Source organism: Falco naumanni, chromosome 8 (assembly GCF_017639655.2).
Source record: "Falco naumanni isolate bFalNau1 chromosome 8, bFalNau1.pat, whole genome shotgun sequence".
Lineage (NCBI taxonomy): Eukaryota > Metazoa > Chordata > Aves > Falconiformes > Falconidae > Falco > Falco naumanni.
In genome coordinates, this window is record NC_054061.1 from 54,021,828 (window position 1) to 54,038,763 (window position 16,936).

The window sequence follows — 16,936 nt, forward strand, 5'->3', positions numbered from 1 at the left end:
TTTTATCCTTTGCTTTCCTTGTCCTTCTCAGTTTCCTTTCTTTATTCCTTACTTTCTGGCAGCCACTAATGCAGCCAAGTTACTTCTGCGCCAAGAGGATGAGGAAACTGTTTCCTCCCAAGCCAACTATGCTGACATGGCTAACTTTGATTTCCCTAAATGATTGAGCACTGTCTCCTGTCTGCAGCGTATTTCAGGCTCTAGTTACCCAGGATTCTTGGATGCTGAGAGCGCTTTTCATCTTTCCCATCTCCTCCTCACAGCTAAAACCAAGCTGGACTCTGTGTCTTCTACCTTCACGTGGGCTGTGAGCAGCTCTGACTAGCAGTAGCAGCCCCAAGATGTTTTTCCCCATGAACAGACTTCCCTCAACCTGTAGGGTTTTAAAAATTTCTTCTAACCTACTGAAAAATTTGATATGGATGTTACAGTGCAAAGGAAATTTCTGTTGTCATCAGACAAGCAGTGGGAATGAAAAAGTGTTGAGAGAAATCCAGTCATTTTAACACTGAAGCACTTTAGTAGCTTTTAGAATAAATAAATATGTGATGGCAAGATCAGCATTGCTTGTTTTTTTGCAGCATTAAAACTTTTTCTAGATCAGCTGGATCGAAAGGGAACATTTCCTAAGAGTACTGCTGAGCCAGCTTTCAGAGGTAGGACATGTTCTAGGAGTGAGAAGAGTACTGGGTTATGTGCTGCCTCAAGCCCATTCAAACTGAGGGCGAACATTTTGGTGTGGGTTTTTCTCAGTCAGGGTGGCAGTGGACTCCTGATTCCCAAGTTGGGGCAGCATCCTACTGCAGTCCTTCCTCAATTTCTGGGCCATGTCTGCAGCAAGGGTAGGCTGCTGCCTTCTGCCGATAGTCAGCAATTTACACCAGCATAACCTGGTGACTCGATTGCCTCCTTTAGCTGCAGTGCTTTAAAGGTATTTGCTATCCACATCAACGCCAGCATAAATTGAGATATATTTGACCTTCATTCTGCAGCACTTTGGAAGACTGAATAATAAATGCATAGTGAATTCTGCCCTCCAGATATCAGATTCTTTTTCTTTGCATCCCTTTGAAAAATGTTTCTTATCTTATTTTAAGCCTCTGCTGCAGAGGGGCAAGCATGGGGGGTGTGGGAAATGGGAAGGAGGAGGAGCGTGTACCCTAAAAGGAAAAATCTATGTGGAATTGGGGCTAACGGGTCAGATACGTTTGCAGCCTTAGTGTTTGCAGACTAACGTGTATAGTGCACTGCTGGGCCAAACACTAAATGCTTATAAGTATTTTGTGGCAATTCCGGTTTTTATCGTTGCTTGCATGCTGCTCTGGGGGATTATGTAGGAGAAGACAAGCTCCCAGACTGAAGAGTTTAAAGTCTTAAATGTGCAATTCTGCAGCCAGATCGGTGAAGCTAATAGAACTCTGCAAGGCAGAGTCAGGGCCTTGGGGGGATGGGCTGACCCCTCAGGATAACAGCACAGCTCCTTTCTGAGCGAGCAGCTTAGGAGAGGTCTGCACTTAGTCCTGATAATTTTCATCACAGATAACTGTGCAGAACAGGTGCGGTATTGGGTAGGTCATGCCGGAATCTTTTAAACAGCCCCCAAAATGAAAGAAAGGGAAACGGCTGTAACAGATTTTTATTTTTTTTAATTGGATAAAATATATAGCTCTATCAGGCCAGTTGTTTTTGCATGTTTAATAGGAGGAGAAGCAGAAGCAGGTGCACATTAATGAAGAACAGTTAACAAATACCTCGTACATGAAAGGGAGTCTTAGTCCTCTGTTGTACGTATGTATGTATATGCACAGTGGGGTTTTTCTATCAGTTTTTATGTTTAACCAAAACACATAAACATGTTTGTTTAACAAAATGAAGGAAACGCAATCCCTAATATATGCAACAGGACAGTAGGATGCAGTCAGTGATGTGTTCTACTCATAGGTGAATGGCAGAGCCAGGATAAGCAGGTATCCTTACCAATTTTACGCTAGGTTGCAGTGTATTCAGTTTAGAGCTGTCTAGACCCGTGTTAGTCTGCATCAACAGAAAATCTGTACAATGTACCTAAGTGAAAGTAAATGTATGCTAAATGCACTTAGGAGTCTGTATTTGCGAACAGGACTTCCGCAAGGTTTCTTCATTGTGATAAGCTCGCATGATCTGATAAAGGTTTCCATATCCAAGATTGAAGGGTCTCCTAATGGCAGCTTCCCATTAGGAGTGGAAAATAACTCATCTCTTTTGTGCCCTATCTCTTGGGAAAGGTGACGCTTAGACTGGCCAAGGCGCCGTCCCCTGCTGTCCTGGCTTTTGGACATTGACAGGCCAGAGTCTCCCTTCATCAAAGCATGAAGCTTTTCTAAAGGCTGTGCCAGTTTTAATGAATTCCTTATTGGGACAGGTTCTTCAGGGATTTCTGTCTGAAGCAAGAGGGTTAGAGAGAAAAACAAAAAGAAACCCATCCTAACACATTCTGCACTGTGATTATTAAAGATGCTTACGGGAAGTGGAAAACCCCATTCATGTATGTGGTGCCAGATTCTGACCAGGCGCTTAAATGTTAACTTGCTTTCTAGATAACTGTCCCAAACGTGGAGCTGTTGGCTGCTCTGTGTGACCGGGTGTCTCCTCTGTTTCTTAAGGGAAGAATCTTTGAAACATCTCCCTTTCTTCCTGGTCAGCAAGAGGTAGAAGTGCTGATAACAGCCTGTCTCCAGCAAATTCCTGGGGCAGCAAAACTGATTTCCACTTCTGGCATCTGTATTTGAATTGTCTGGTTTTTTTTTTTATTCTACTGCCAGCTAAAATCACATTTATTGCATTAGAACTTTAGCAGAAAGGTGATCAATGTTTCAGTTCAAACTATTAGAGTGCACGTTCAATGGTGCTAGTAGACCATGTGAAAGTACACAGCAGGTTTTTTTTAATGCCATCTGATCATCTGGCGTACATGTTGCAGGTGTGTCCATGCTTCTGTTAATGTCTCTGTTGAATGCCTCTGTCTTCTGCATTTACCTTTCCCAAGAGGCGTGCATCCACCTCCTCTGGTTCTGACTACGTGGCATTATTTTGCATCGGTGACACATCAGAGGGCTGTTGGGACGCCAAGTGCTGAACACTCAGCTGTTGAGAACATCGATCTTTCTGCTGAGCCAGAGCAAATTTAATTAGCTTATTTTAACATTTCTCTTCATCCTGCGGGTGGGTAGAATTGATGCTGTCTGGAGCCTCATTTCCACGTAGCTCATTTAGTGTAAGTAATTATTGCATGTAAGTGAATGGTACACTCTGCTGACAGCCTTTGCAGTAAGGTGGAGCAGTCACTTTCCACTTATGTGCTGTCGAAACCATCTGAAAACTTCCTCCTTCGAGGCAGCAAAATCTTTCAGTTCTTGCTGGATGTTAACTGGGGAAACTGGTGGAGCGCTGCAGTTAGCACAGCCTCGCGCCAGTGACGTGGTGCAGGCAAGGAGACTAACTCGGTGTGAAAGAATGGAGTCTAGGCTTGGAAATAGGAAAAGCCTGAACTGCTCTCCAGTTTAAGGTTAGTCCTTTCTGTGTGTACGCATTACGATTCTCTCTAATTGCATACCGGCATCCTGGTTTATCATTACCTTAATGTTATCTTTCTTTTTAACTCTGTTTTAGTAATATATTTGTCACTATTCGAGTTCCTGGAAATGCCTTGCTTGTTCTTGCTGAAGCTTTAAAACAAACAACTCTTAAATAAACCCATTGGCTTGAGTCAGATATCATACATGGGGAATTACTTTCTGAACAATTAAAATCGGCAACATGAAAAGGTGACTGAGCGGTGAGAAACTGTGCAGTCTTAAATATAGGTGATAGTACCAGCTGTCCCTGTAATACTTAGGGGATACTCAAACACCACACCTGTGGCAAGGAGGCTCCTTTCTCCCTGAATGCAGCCACTTCAGTGCCCGGCTGCTGCTTGCATCTGTAACGTTCTCCCCAGTGCGCTGTGATCAAAGACTTACAGTAAGGAGAGAGGGTGCAGAGGAGGATATTTCAACGGGCTAACAACATTTAATGTCCAAGTATTTCTTACTGAGTACAGAGGGTCACAAAAGGGGAGTAACATCTGTGGTAACTTTTGCTATTTATCCCAGATGAACTGGAGAGAACTGAAGACCCCTCCGATATACGAGTGAGGCAAGAAAAACCATTTTAAGATGAAATTGGAGTAGTTCCCTGCACGGGGATCTTCAGCTGCTCTGAAGTGTCATGCTGGGAAGTCAGCGGGGGGCTCTTGCTCTTCTTCCATTACTTTCTGGGCATCTGTGCAGCCCCTTTCCTTGTTCCTGCTTGAGATCCTCCTGCAGCAGAGACTGTGTGTGTAGCAGCCCTGCCATGTCTCCCAGTGGAGGGAGTCTGGCTGGGAATATGCTGTGCTCCATTTGCCTTTCCTGATGGGTGGCTTTTTGGAGCCATTGCCACCTTTTTTTAGGGAAGGTGTAGGGATTAAGCAGCTCCTTGGTGGTCCCAAAGCAGGGTGGACAGAACAGAGTATCTGAATTAATGAGTCTTAAGTGAGCCTTGGGAAATAAAGCCGAGAGAAAAAGGCTTGGACATAAATGTACAGATATGCAGCATGTTATAGTCCTCATAGTGTTGAGTTTATTCTAAATTCATTGAATAGAGACTAAATAGTGTGTATTTCTCTATTTCTTTATAGGCAGAGAGAGTTTCCCTTGTTTAACAACCAGACACAGCATCCTATCATCTGCTTAAACAGGTATGACCTTTTTACTTGTTAGCATAGTTTCACAAGGAGGCTGCTTCAACAGACCAAGGAGGCTTGAGAAGAGAGCAAAAAGAAAACTCCTCGAACACCTTATTTTTCTGTGATCCTCCTTGGTCTTCATCTTAAAAGCCTCCTGTATCTGATGTGAGCCACCATACCATTGTCAAAACAGCTGTCATCTTAGTTTTGGCTTAGCAAAAGCCTGCTTACAGCTTTGGGTAGAAAGGGCCTAAGATGATGTTGATACAAAGGCAGAGCATCTGAGACAGGTGACTGTTGCTGCTTGCTCCTCTGGTTTGTCATGTCCTGCTACCGCAGTGAGTTCTACCACAGAAAAGATGAGAATGGTTTGGCAGAGTAAGGGCAAGTAAGTAATATTGCCTTGTCTCCAGAACAGAAAATGATTTGTGTTAGATCAAAGAAATGCGCTTGTTCTCCAATTTGGGAAAGAAAACTTTCAGGAGACCCCTGTCTCAGACGACTAAAAACAAGTAGTATTTGAGGCAACCTGTGCTGCCTCTATCATGTAGATGAGCAGATACTTGTTTTGCCAGTATTTCTGTAGGCTCATGTATTCATTTCAGCTTGATTTACAAGTGAACATAGTTTCTGTTCTTACAAGCATGAGTTTGAAATGCTAAAGACAGAATATTGAACTCCAGCAAATGGGAATGGAGTTTGTTTGAAAGACTACATATGAAGCGTAAGGAAGAAATGCGGGAGGGCAGTGTGAGTAGGGTGGCAAAGCGCCCAAGTTTCTGCTGTTGTAACTTGGCTTGGGCAGGGCAGGGTGAAATATTGGCATTCTTCTGGGGTGAAGCATTGTGATCGCTCTGGCCTTACAGCACAAGTGAAACAAGCAAGTTTCAGTGAGCTCAGGAGATGCCTGTAGAAGCTCACGGAGCGTGAGATGTAAGACGTAATGGGATGGTGGTCCTCTTCCCAGGATCTTCTCTCAGCTTAGCAAGATAGAGGAGGTTCAGACTCCGTGTCCTCTGAGGGGTAGCGTGAACACACACACAAAAAACAGTTTTATTCAGCTGGTTACTGCCTCTGTGTTGTTATTAATAAAAAGGTGCTGGATTATGCCAATTTAGGACATGTTTCTTCTGTGAGATTATACTTAAAACAGCGAGCAAAATTTGTCTCCCTATTCTCCTCAAGTACTCTGCCATGCTTCTGAGGCTGCCAAGATATTTAATGATGGAAAAATGGAAAGATCAAGCACAGCTTTAAAGTAAGGCAAGAAGATACTGAAGAATGAACAACAGCCATAACAGTATATGATGGGGATCTGTGCGTACACATACATATGCACTTAAATGTGAAGTATTGCGTACAAGGCTGGCTTTAGACTTCTTAAGCCCATAAATATATTCATTTCCTGAACACCCCCTGGTTTAATTCTGCATACAGTCTCTTCTGGCTCTATGAATTTGAAGGAAATGGAAATCAAGATTCAAAATTGGCCCTCTAGGTTTTTAGGCTGTAGAAAGCACATGTGCAAGTACCAGGTGGTTCACTTCTGTCCGTGAGCTTTTCTCTCTCGCAGGCCATGGCAGCACAGACCTGCCATGGGCTGTGGGAGTCGGATAAAGGCTGTGTGTGTAAGTGTCTCGGGGACAGGAGACACTGACGTGCCTTATGTTTAAGGTGTCTCTTGTTGTCACACTAAATTTCAGTGCAACTCCTTCTCTTGGAAAGCATGGCACAAGCAGCGCAGCAGTTCGGGAAGGAGCATTCGCCTTCTGGATGGTGAACTTGGAGGAGGGCAGGAGCTGCCCCAGCCCTGGCATTTGCTCACGTCAGGCTCCCTGGGGCAGCCAGCACATACAGCAACCCAGCGTGCCTGCAGGCTGGCTCCCTGCCAGCGTCTGCCAGGGTGGAGGGCAGCATAAGGCTGTTTGCAGTGATCTTGCACGCTTCAGGAATTTTCCCATGGCCCCAGAGTACCCTTGCGGCAGCATGCATGTACTAAATGAAGGATTAAATTAGCCTGTAAGACTTAAAGTAATGGGCAGTTTTATTGCATTCACCATTTGTCCATTGATAATATTCCACTGGTGATAAAGTAAATTCTCAGGCGTCCCCTGTGCAAAGCTTGAATTGTCTCTGCATGTCCCGTATTTATCTGGAGGGCCTAAATTATTGCTCTTGAAATCAAACATATATCTGTGGAGTGCCCCATAGCCTCCTGGTGCTGCTGGGATACCATAGACAGAAGTGGGTGGGCAAGTCTGAAATGAAAAGGGTAAGCAATCGTATGTTAGAGCTAGCATTTTCTACACAGAGTCGCTACATCAGTGGTTAGGAGGTAAAACCCAAGGTACAATACCTTGTGACATTGCTGTGTTTCCTGTGTCCTTTTCTAAGTAACAGTGAAAACTAGCGGTGGAAATAAGGTGCTGCAGGTGAGTGACGGGGGAAGCTGTGACAAAGGAGGTAGAGGCTTAGGAGAAGGACACTGTTGTGTTGCCTCCTGTGTAAAAGCATCCTCCATGGCTGGGCTCTTGGATGGGGGGGAGGAGTAACAGAACCAGCAAGGTGGTACAGAGGGCTGCAGGAGTGGGTGATAAAGCTCATGTCTGTCTGAGCTAGGGCGTCAGTACAGCCTGTTTGCAGCATTTGGAGTCGAGGGCTCAGCTTTGGATGTGTTATGGCATTATCTGATAGTGTGTTTTTGTGTTCTGTTAGTGTGTTGTGTGTGATAGTTGTGCTTCTGGGTCTGCTGTGGCGACTGTTCACCCTGGTCACCAGGCCCCGTGATCCCTGTGTGCTGCAAGCAAACTCGGCATCTCCTTCTTACACGAGCTTTTCACTGTGCTGTCTCTGCGTGTGAGCTGGGTCTATGAAGGCACGACAGGAAGGTACCAAGACAGTTTGCTCACCTAGACTCTGCTTAGGCCTGGTGTGGGGCTGCTTCTAAGCAGGACGGGGAACTCTAACACCTTCCAAAGGCTCTGTCTTGTTGACATTCCCAATGATTTTGAGTAGCCTTTTAAGTATAAGCGTTACTTGTGCTTTTTCTACTGTCAGTCTGCTGATGCTCAGAAGGAGAGGTGCGTAGATGGGGATGGTGCTTGGCAGCAGCCATCCTGAGCAGAGTCTCGAGGATAGTGTGAGGCCAGGGTGAACATGCGGTGTACTCAGGGAGAACATTTCTGCATTAATATTTTGTTTGATTAGATTGGAATGTCTTCAAATACAAGTGCATCTTACATGCATTCTGTAGAGAGCTAACTGCACTTTAAATGACTGCACTTTAAATACACTGTAGCTTTTATTTCAGGCTTAGAAATTTTCCTCACTACTGGTTGGAAGTTAACATTGTACAGAAAGACGTCATTGAACAACGATTAGAACCATTTTTAGGAAAAGGGTTGCAAATTGATACTTGTTAGAAGGACTTCTTGTAGTACCTACAGATGAAATGCTGTCTTGATTTCTCAAAAGTCAAAAACTCGAGGTGCTCTCTTTTTTTCATTTTTCTTGCTTTGTGTTTTTTTTTTTCTCAATGATCTTTGTAGCGCTAGGAAAAGATAAATGGGCAGAGTGCAAGATATAGCTTAGTGATGTTATTGGCATTGTCTTCGCTTTTCCCATGCAGCCAGCTTGAGTGTCTCCTGTTTGACATTGGGCGGGTTGCAAGGAGGCATTCCCACCTGGGTAGTTCTGACACAGGGCTGAAGGAGGGCTCTTGGCATGCCTGCTGTCACAGCTACTGTTGCATCCAATCCTCCTTCTTCAGCCTCCCTCTTAAAAATAGTCTCCTGCGAACCGGTAGGCTGTACTGCAATCTCACTTGCAAGGAACCTCTAGCTTCCAGCTAAAACCTACCAGTGGCCACAGGGTTCTTGTACCAAACTAGCCTTTGGTTTTTCCTCCTTTGTATTTATCCCTTATCATCAATCTACTTCTTTCCTCCTCTGCAAGGAGGGCTGTCATTGATTTTATAATCAACCTTTCTCTTTCATCCTTTCTTCTGATTATCTTAATAGCCGTTATCTGCACCTTCTTTTGTTTCAAAACACCTGTTTTGAACCAAAATTATAAAGGCAGAGCACTGTGTTACTGTATTTATCAACTATCCAAGGTAGTATTTGCTACATTTCTAAAGAATTCAGGTGTGGTCTTTAAGCCGTGGAAAGCAAGAAGTATGTCCCCTGTCACTAGTAAATCACGATGATGATGGTGGTAGTGTTAGTACTAATCCTGCCTAGCAGGGTGACTCACTAGCAGATGCTTAATACTTGTTTGCATCCAAGAAGCAAAACTGTTCAGGCAGGAATTGACAGGCAGAGGTTACGTGACTTGCTGTGGCTTTTTGGTAAGCATCTCCCTAGCTCCTTGGGTGCAAGAGGTGGGCCAAAGAAACTGGGGGGGGGTGGGGGAGGGGGGGTGGGGGGGGGGAGAGGAAGAGGGAAATGTCATCTTTGCTTTTCTCTCTGAAGTGATGAGCAAAGGGGCTTAATTCTGAGGAAGAGTTTGGTAGGTAAGGGAAACTGGACTGTTCTCTGCGTTGTAGCTTGTACTCAATGTTTTTGTCAGGATCAGCAGCCAACCCCAACACTGAGCTCTTCTATTCTTCTGAAGTACTTAAATGACTTTATAGAAGGGCAAAATTAAGCAAGGTGAAGGTGAGCTAATGAGCTGATTTTTGGTTTTGTAAAGACTTACTGCAGTTGAGAAGTATATTTTCTTCTGACAGTAAAGTCAACATAATACATCCTGTAGCTCAAGAACCAGTCCAGTGTGGTAATGCTGAATTCTCACAACTGTGAGTTTTGTCTCCTGAATCATGTGGAGGGAAAGAAAACACCATGGAGCAGAAGCTCAGCTCCCTAAAGGCAATTGAATTTTTGCCACAGACACCCTTTTGAAAATATATCATCTTGTTAAGGATTATAGCTTTATGGCTGTATGAAAAAGGAACTACCCACACTCTAAACCCGATTGTTTTGAAAGGTATACAGTCCTTGCCATGCGGTGCCTATACCAGCCCTTCATTAATGGGAACTGGAGAGCAGTTGTGTGCCAGTCTGATTATGCCATCCATCACGATGTGACTGGACTGGTGACTACCCAAAAAGGGCTTGTATCACATGCCTCTTCCAGTGGTCTGACCTACCAGATCTCCCCAGTTTATCTTCACAGCAAACCCAGCTGCTGTCTAAAGTCACCTTTGTCTATAGCACCCCGCTGCTGAGTTCTTCTGAACTTCCCTATGAAGCATCTGGTTCTGGCTGGTGTCAGGGCCAGGATACAGGGATGCGCTCTCGCCTGTCAGCACTGAGGGAGGGATGGAAGTCAGTGCTGCCTACAAAGCGCTCATGGGAAAAATTATCCCTTTCCTACTCATTAACTGTAAATGGCTTTGTAGCGCGAGTCACCAAAAGCCTGAGCATCACAACCCTGTTACATTCAGTGCTGGGAAACGACACTCAGAATGAAGCCTGAGTTTCGTGTATTTAAGCAGTTGTGTTAGTAAACACGCTTTTGAAAAATAGTGGGAGTAATGGGAGTGCTGTGAGCGTTCTCCATGAGAGGAGTGTGAGGGGCGCAGATTCATTGTATTGAGGAATGAAACTTATGAGGAGAACAGATGTTTGAATCGTAATGTTCTTTCCAGCACAGTTGATGAAAGAAAACTCTTTATAATCGTGACCAAAAAATAGTCTAGTTGTCATCTGTAAGATGAGTCATTTTTTTCCCTCATTTTGAATCCCTCCAATACCTCAGTCCCTTCTGAAGCAGGAAGCTGTTGTTCAGCCGGGGCTCTGGCCATGACACTAGCCTTTGGGCAGCTGCAATAATTATGCAGAGCGAGCGATGTAATATGTGATTCTATTCATGTACAAGTGTGGTCTGCACAGGAAAAGTGAGATCCTGACATTACAGACACATCTTGTTCTCTTTGTTTTCCATATCATCCTGGAATTCCAAATCAGAAGGCTTCGGGATGTTTTTGTAACAAAATTGTAAGATTGCCTGTTGTTGTGCCTTTTGCCGTGTCTGTGTGAGATATCTGGGGTAGGTTGCAAGGCACTTTGATCAATAGTCCTTCCTCAATAATTAATTCTTGATGTTACCAGTCTGTAAGATTTTTCTGCAGTGTACTCTTAATAATAACTCCCCAGTGTCCTTATTTTAGTTATGACTTCTTGTGCGCAAAAAAAATATTATTTTGCTTGCTTATACAATTATTCTTGCATCAGTTTTGCTGCTAAAAATTGTCAGAACATGGAAGAATTATATTTCCATTTAATGAGTGTAATGAAAACAGAATTAGACACAACAGGATCGAGTCTGGGGTTAGTGGCAGCATGCCTGGGAACTAGATATGTGTGCAACAGCTTTGCTGTGATTCTTGCTAATGCTCCGTGATTCATGGCTCTAGCTACCATAATATTAAAAACTAGGTGTCCAAGTCTGGATTAGGTCACTGTTGTGTTAGATGCTGTGTGCTCAAACAGCAAAGTTGTTGCAGACCCTGAAGAGCTTACAGTCAAATCTACAAAGAGGTGTGGAGGTATAAGCAGCCAGACAAGCACACTGGTGAGGACCGTGTTTGTCAGTGTAATTAGTAGCTTAGAGACCCCGTAGTTCATGCTGGGAAGTTGTAGATGGAAAACCATACCCATGTGATGCAGTTCACCTGGGATGTATCAGCATGAAAACATATACATTATGCAGCTACAAGGGATCTAATCCTATTTTACTTTTTTTTCTTTGTTTTTACTTAAAATCCAGTGTATTATGAGCTGTAAAATACATGTGGCCAACTTAATCTCTAGTCTCTCTGCTGTTTTAGCATGTTTTCTGTTGGGAATATTTTTCTCTCTAATACAGCAAAAGTTCACTATTGCAGCTCCATATTCCTGCTTATTGGCCAGTGTAGTAAGTAACAGAACAGGAAAAATAATTCAGCTCCATTAAAAACTAATCTAAATGTTGGACTTAAATGGAATTAGACCCCCATGCCCCCTTTTTTCCCCCCAGGTTCTGAGTGTTTAGATATCTGGCTTCAGGTAGCAATAAACCCAGCAAATTAAGATGAGAAAAGCTATTATTTTCTGGCCTGAGTGAGGAGGATGTGGTAAAGTCATGAAAGTGCCTTCTCTCACAGTCTGAAATGTGCCTGTACCTTTCAGAGCAAATCCGTACTTTGAAATGCCTGAGATCAGATCTCCCTCTTGGTTAGAGTTCAGCTCAATGCTGGAAACGGTGTTGCCAATTAAACTATTTTGTAAACTAAAATAATTTGTATTATTTTTTAGGGGGTGGTGGTATCCAGTGTGGGCACTCTACTCACAACTCCTGACCTTTTACACCACGCTACCTGCAGCCTACACCTAACTCTCCAGCCCCTGTGTTCCCTTCCTGTGGTACCAGGTACCACTAGTGTTCTCATCTCCTTGCTTCCCTGTGAAAGATTCACGCTCTCTGCTTTGATCCTTCACACCCACAGCACTTGGTTCTTCCCTGCACCCTCAGCTCTCTTCCCCTGAATTTTTTCTGATTCTGAACCAAATTATCTCCATTTACTCCTCAGACCTTTGGGGTCTCCTGAGTTCGAGTTCCATGTAGCATTGTCTCAGCAACTTTCTATGTCCTCTCTGCCGTGACTTCCCACTGTAGGTTAACCAGCACCTGTTTCATCCTCTACCTGTCTTTGCTTAGACAGTTAATCAGGCCAGAAAGAGCATATGCTATGGCTGCATGTGAGCTCCACATCTGATTAGACCGCCAGGACACTGATAATCAGAAGAAATAAGGGCTGAGCTCTTCTCCTTGCATTTCCCTTCATAGAGGCGTTGATATCTTATCTCTCCTCTACCCATCTGTGGATTTCCTATGGTGAAAGGTAGGAGCTTAACATCTTCTGTCAAACATGATAGGAGCTGGCTGGTGTGATTCATAATTAGGGATAGACACAGCAGACAGGCAGAGACAGGAAACCAGAGCACAAACACAATGAGAGAATTAGGGAGCACGTATTTTTGGGTTGCTTGTACATTCACACAGCTTCAGCCAAGTTAACCGGCAGAATTGAGATGGGGTTGACAATACTGGTTTAATGTCAGGGAGAAATTTTAAGTACCTGGCATGTAGTTGTGGAGGCAGGTTGGCATCAGGGACTCGATGCGTACCTTGTGATTTATGTGGTCTTAAATGCATTCTGGCACTACATGGTGTCACATTTTTAATTTCTACCAAAGGCAGCTCTTTGTAAAAGTATTTTTGGAAATGAGCATCCATCAGAAGTAGAAATGCAAAAAGCTTTATATAGATCTCTGGAGGAAAGAGGGGGGAAGAGTTAAGCCATTTAGAGACAACCCAGTTGGTCAGGCCAGCAGTCCTACAGAGTTGAAATAAGAATCTGCATTTTTATTTGTTTTTATGCTAGCATCAACAGCAGGGGCTCCTTAATGTAGTCTGTGGGCTGCAACTTTCATCAGAGGCTTCACGTACATATTTTAAACTGTGGCTATTCTTGATAGTCCTGCCTGATCATTGAGAGTTTTAAGAGATCAGGGCCCCTTTCAGCAGCACCAGGGGTCTGAGCTGAGCTTCTAGGCTCTCAGGGGCTAGAGCTGTGAAACAGCCAAAGCTGAAGGCTGCCTCTGTCCCCAGAGCTGTCAAGCAGGCACATGGTGTCCCAGATTCCTCTGCTTCCCCAACATGCTCAAGAAGCAACTCTGGCTCTGGTGCCAGTGGCTAATGTTGCAGTCCTCTCCTTTGGGGTCTCCTTTTTGTGGCTGCAACTTTGTCATCCTGCCTCCAGGCAGATGCTGTGTCTGATAAATGTCCCTTCTTGAGCAAAACTTTTTGAGGTCTGGATGCAAAGGCTTTGGTTGGGAGCCAGAGCCTCCTTGCACATATGGGAAGAGACAGCCCTTGCCCTGAAGGGTTTGCAGCATAAATAGTCAAGTTACAGACAGTGTGAACATTATAATCCGTGTTTTACAGCTGGGAGAACTGAGGCACAGCTTATTTATTCAAAAGTTCAAGTTCATGGAGCAGGTAAACAGCAGAGCCCTGGCCTGAATCTTGCATCTTGGTGCCTTAACCATAAAACTGTTCTGCTTTTCGAAGGATCCTCGTGATTATAGGAATACCTATATTATACCACAGTGGTAGGAGAAAGAAAACCTCTATTTGAGTGAGGTAATCTTGAAGGTACTTAAATCAGTGCATGAATTTCTTCATCCTTTGGTCAATTTTAGGAAATTCTATGCAGCTAATGCCTAATGGAAGATTAAGTTGCCAGCAAATAATAAATTAACAATAATCCAGAGAAGAGGTGAGACAATCATGGTCTCAGCAGTCTATAGATAGTAGAAGCAAAATCTCTTTAAATAAAGAACCTTATAATTGCTAACGTTATTAATTTCCTGGAAAATCCATGTCTATGAAGAATAAGCCAAGCTTTTCCTGGAACACAAAGGAGAGAAGTTTTGTTTATCGTCACTGATAATCGTAACATTCTTTGTCCTCTCTTTGCAACCCTATGGGAATGTGATCCTGGTTTCACTACAGTTAGCAGGAAGAAAAAACAGAAGGAAAGGAGATAAAAAATAGAAAAGTGATGCCATTGATCCAAGAGGCTGTCTGAGCTGGTCCTGCTGGGCTAAACTGGCCCATCCACAGTGTTACGTGTCCTGGGCCTGAAAGCAGGTAATACAGAGCTCAACCATGGCTATTGTAACTCTGGTTGCTCTTTGTGTCCCACCTCATACGTCTTTTGTCAAATCTCTTTGCACCATGTTCCACCCTCAGGCATGATATGCCCATTGTCTTCTGTATATAGGGTCAAGCTTTGCTCATGTTTTGGCTTCATGGTGTATATCCCATGGAAATTGGTGGGAGTCAGTCCTGTATGTGTGTGGGAGCAGGGAGAGGTTGAGGTGGGAGCTCCAGGCATTCAGTGGGTGCCAGATTTGGAGGTGAGTTAGTCAAGGTAGTTCTCTTGACCTCACTGAAATCACTTGTGATGGATTCTTACCCAGAATATTGATTGACAGTGATTTTAAAAAAAATCTCCTTTAGGACCTTGCCTAATAGGGGGTATGACACACTCCCCGTCTGACCTTTTAAGTTCTAGCAAGCAGTACACTTGTATTTTACTGCACAGCTGTGAGCATCCAGTGTCACTGGAAGATGTTTGTACCTCTCTGGCCTAGGTGGTACAATCTCCCTGTACAGCCTGAGCTTTTCCCTGCTGCTGCTTCCTGGATTTGTCACCTCCTCTGGTGAAGAACACTATCATCTGTGATGCTTAACTCATGACAGGTCAAAGTACAGCTGCAAATACACACATTACACATAACATTCAAAATGGATAGACCTGTAAAGATGCAAGTGAGGAACTGGGTCTACTTCACTGAAGGTCTATTTTTTCCCCTTCTTTCAACTCACTTTACATTTATTTTCCTCTTGAGAAGATGGTAGCCAGGGTTTCTGGCATAGGGCATGCCATCTCTCTCTGGCTGATAGATTTTTCCTCTTGGAGCTGGTTTGTTTGAAGTCTAAAGGATGCCTAATGCTCTGGCATGGACAGTATCCTCAAGAGGGTGATTTGTCTTTCACAGGGAAATTCATTCTGTTCTCACCTTAAATGGGATACAGTCTGGCTGATGTCTTAGTGAGAACAGTGGTCGTTTCCTTCCTGTAGATGTGTAGATATGTCATAGAATCATAGAATTTAGGTTGGAAGAGACCGTTGTGATCATCAAGTCCAACAGTTAACCCAGCACTGTCAAATCCATCACTAAACTATGGCACTAAGCACCACACCTATGCATTTTTAAAACGCCTCCAGGAATGGTGATTCCACCGCCTCCCTGGGCAGCCTGTTCCAATGCTTTACCACCCTTCCAGTGAAGAAATTTTTCCCTAATATCCAATCTAAACCTCCCCTGGCACTCGATGCTGTTTCTTCCTGTCCTGTCACTAGCTATCTGGGAGAAGAGACCAACCCCCACCTGCCTACAGCCTCCTGTCAGGTAGCTGTAGGGAGTGATAAGGTCCCCCCTGAGTCTCCTGCAGACTAAACACCCGCAGTTCCCTTGGCCGCTCCTCATCTGACTTGTGCTCCAGACCCTTCCCCAGCTCCGTTGCCCTTCTCTGGACACGCTCAGCACCCCTACGTCCCTCTTGCAGTGAGGGGCCCAAAACTGAACACGGCATTCGAGGTGCGGCCTCACCAGTGCTGAGTACCGGGGGACAATCACTGCCCTGGTCCTGCTGGCCACGCTGTTTCTTGTACAAGCCAGGATGCTGTTGGCCTTCTTGGCCACCTGGGCACACTGCTGGCCCATGTTCAGCCAGACATCACCCAGCACCCCCAGGGCCTTTCCCACCAGGCACTTCCCAGCCGCTCTGCCCCAAGCCTGTAGCACTGCGTGGAGTTGCTGTGACCCAAGTGCAGGACCCAGCACTGAGCCTGGTTGAACCTTGTACCATGGAACCTTGGCCCATGGGTGCAGCCTGTCCAGATCCCTCTGCAGAGCCTGCCTGCCCTCAAGCAGATCAATGCTCCCCGCAACTTGGTGTTGTCTGCAAAGGACATCTTTGTTAAGGGAGAGCTGTGAGATGACTCCTTGAGTAAGTGGCTAGTAAGTTATTCTGATCAGAGGTGTGAAACACTTCCTCCATCCTAGCCCACCATTGCTGCATGTCATTCCTGTAGTCTGTCAGCTGCAGCATTAAACACATAGACAGCTGAGCAAGCTACTTTATGTAGTTTATTACTGGCTCTTGATTCAGCTACGCTGCTAATTACCTCCTGTGAAGTGGCTGCAGGCTTGGGGTGCTTATTCTGCAAACTATGGCTCCTAGTCAAACTGCAGTAAAGCAGTGTCCATAACCATTAATCCAAAGGTGATGAGACTGTAAATTAAAAAGAAAAAAAAAAAAAAGCCTAGATGATACAGTGTTATCTTTGAAATTTCCAGAAATATAGATACATAAAAATCAACCTAAATTTATAAAGCTAGCAAATGGATAAGATGGAGAAGAAACTGAAGTGTTTCATAGCTTTGGTTTATCTTTGATATCACAAAAAAAAAATATTTTGTCCTGAGCAGCTGTCAGAGTTGCCCCCGGCTTGTATATATGTGTAATTGTCTAGTTTTCAAATCAAGCCTTGTAACATGGTGCAGAACATGT

General features: G+C 44.3%; 1 protein-coding gene across 44 annotated transcripts in view; it reads left to right on the plus strand.

Annotated features, from left to right (window-relative positions):
• Positions 1–16,936, plus strand: part of MAP2 (microtubule associated protein 2) — a 235,905-nt gene that overhangs the window by 127,492 nt on the left and 91,477 nt on the right. For 38 of the 44 annotated variants that reach the window (XM_040603928.1, XM_040603949.1, XM_040603951.1 and 35 more), the window contains one exon: positions 4,697–4,756. The exons of 5 other annotated variants lie outside the window; for them this stretch is intronic. The gene's annotated coding sequence lies outside the window, so the exon portion shown is untranslated. Of the gene's footprint in view, positions 1–3,425; positions 3,545–4,696; positions 4,757–16,936 lie in introns of those variants that run through there. One more of the 44 variants, XM_040603938.1, reaches the window with a different exon arrangement.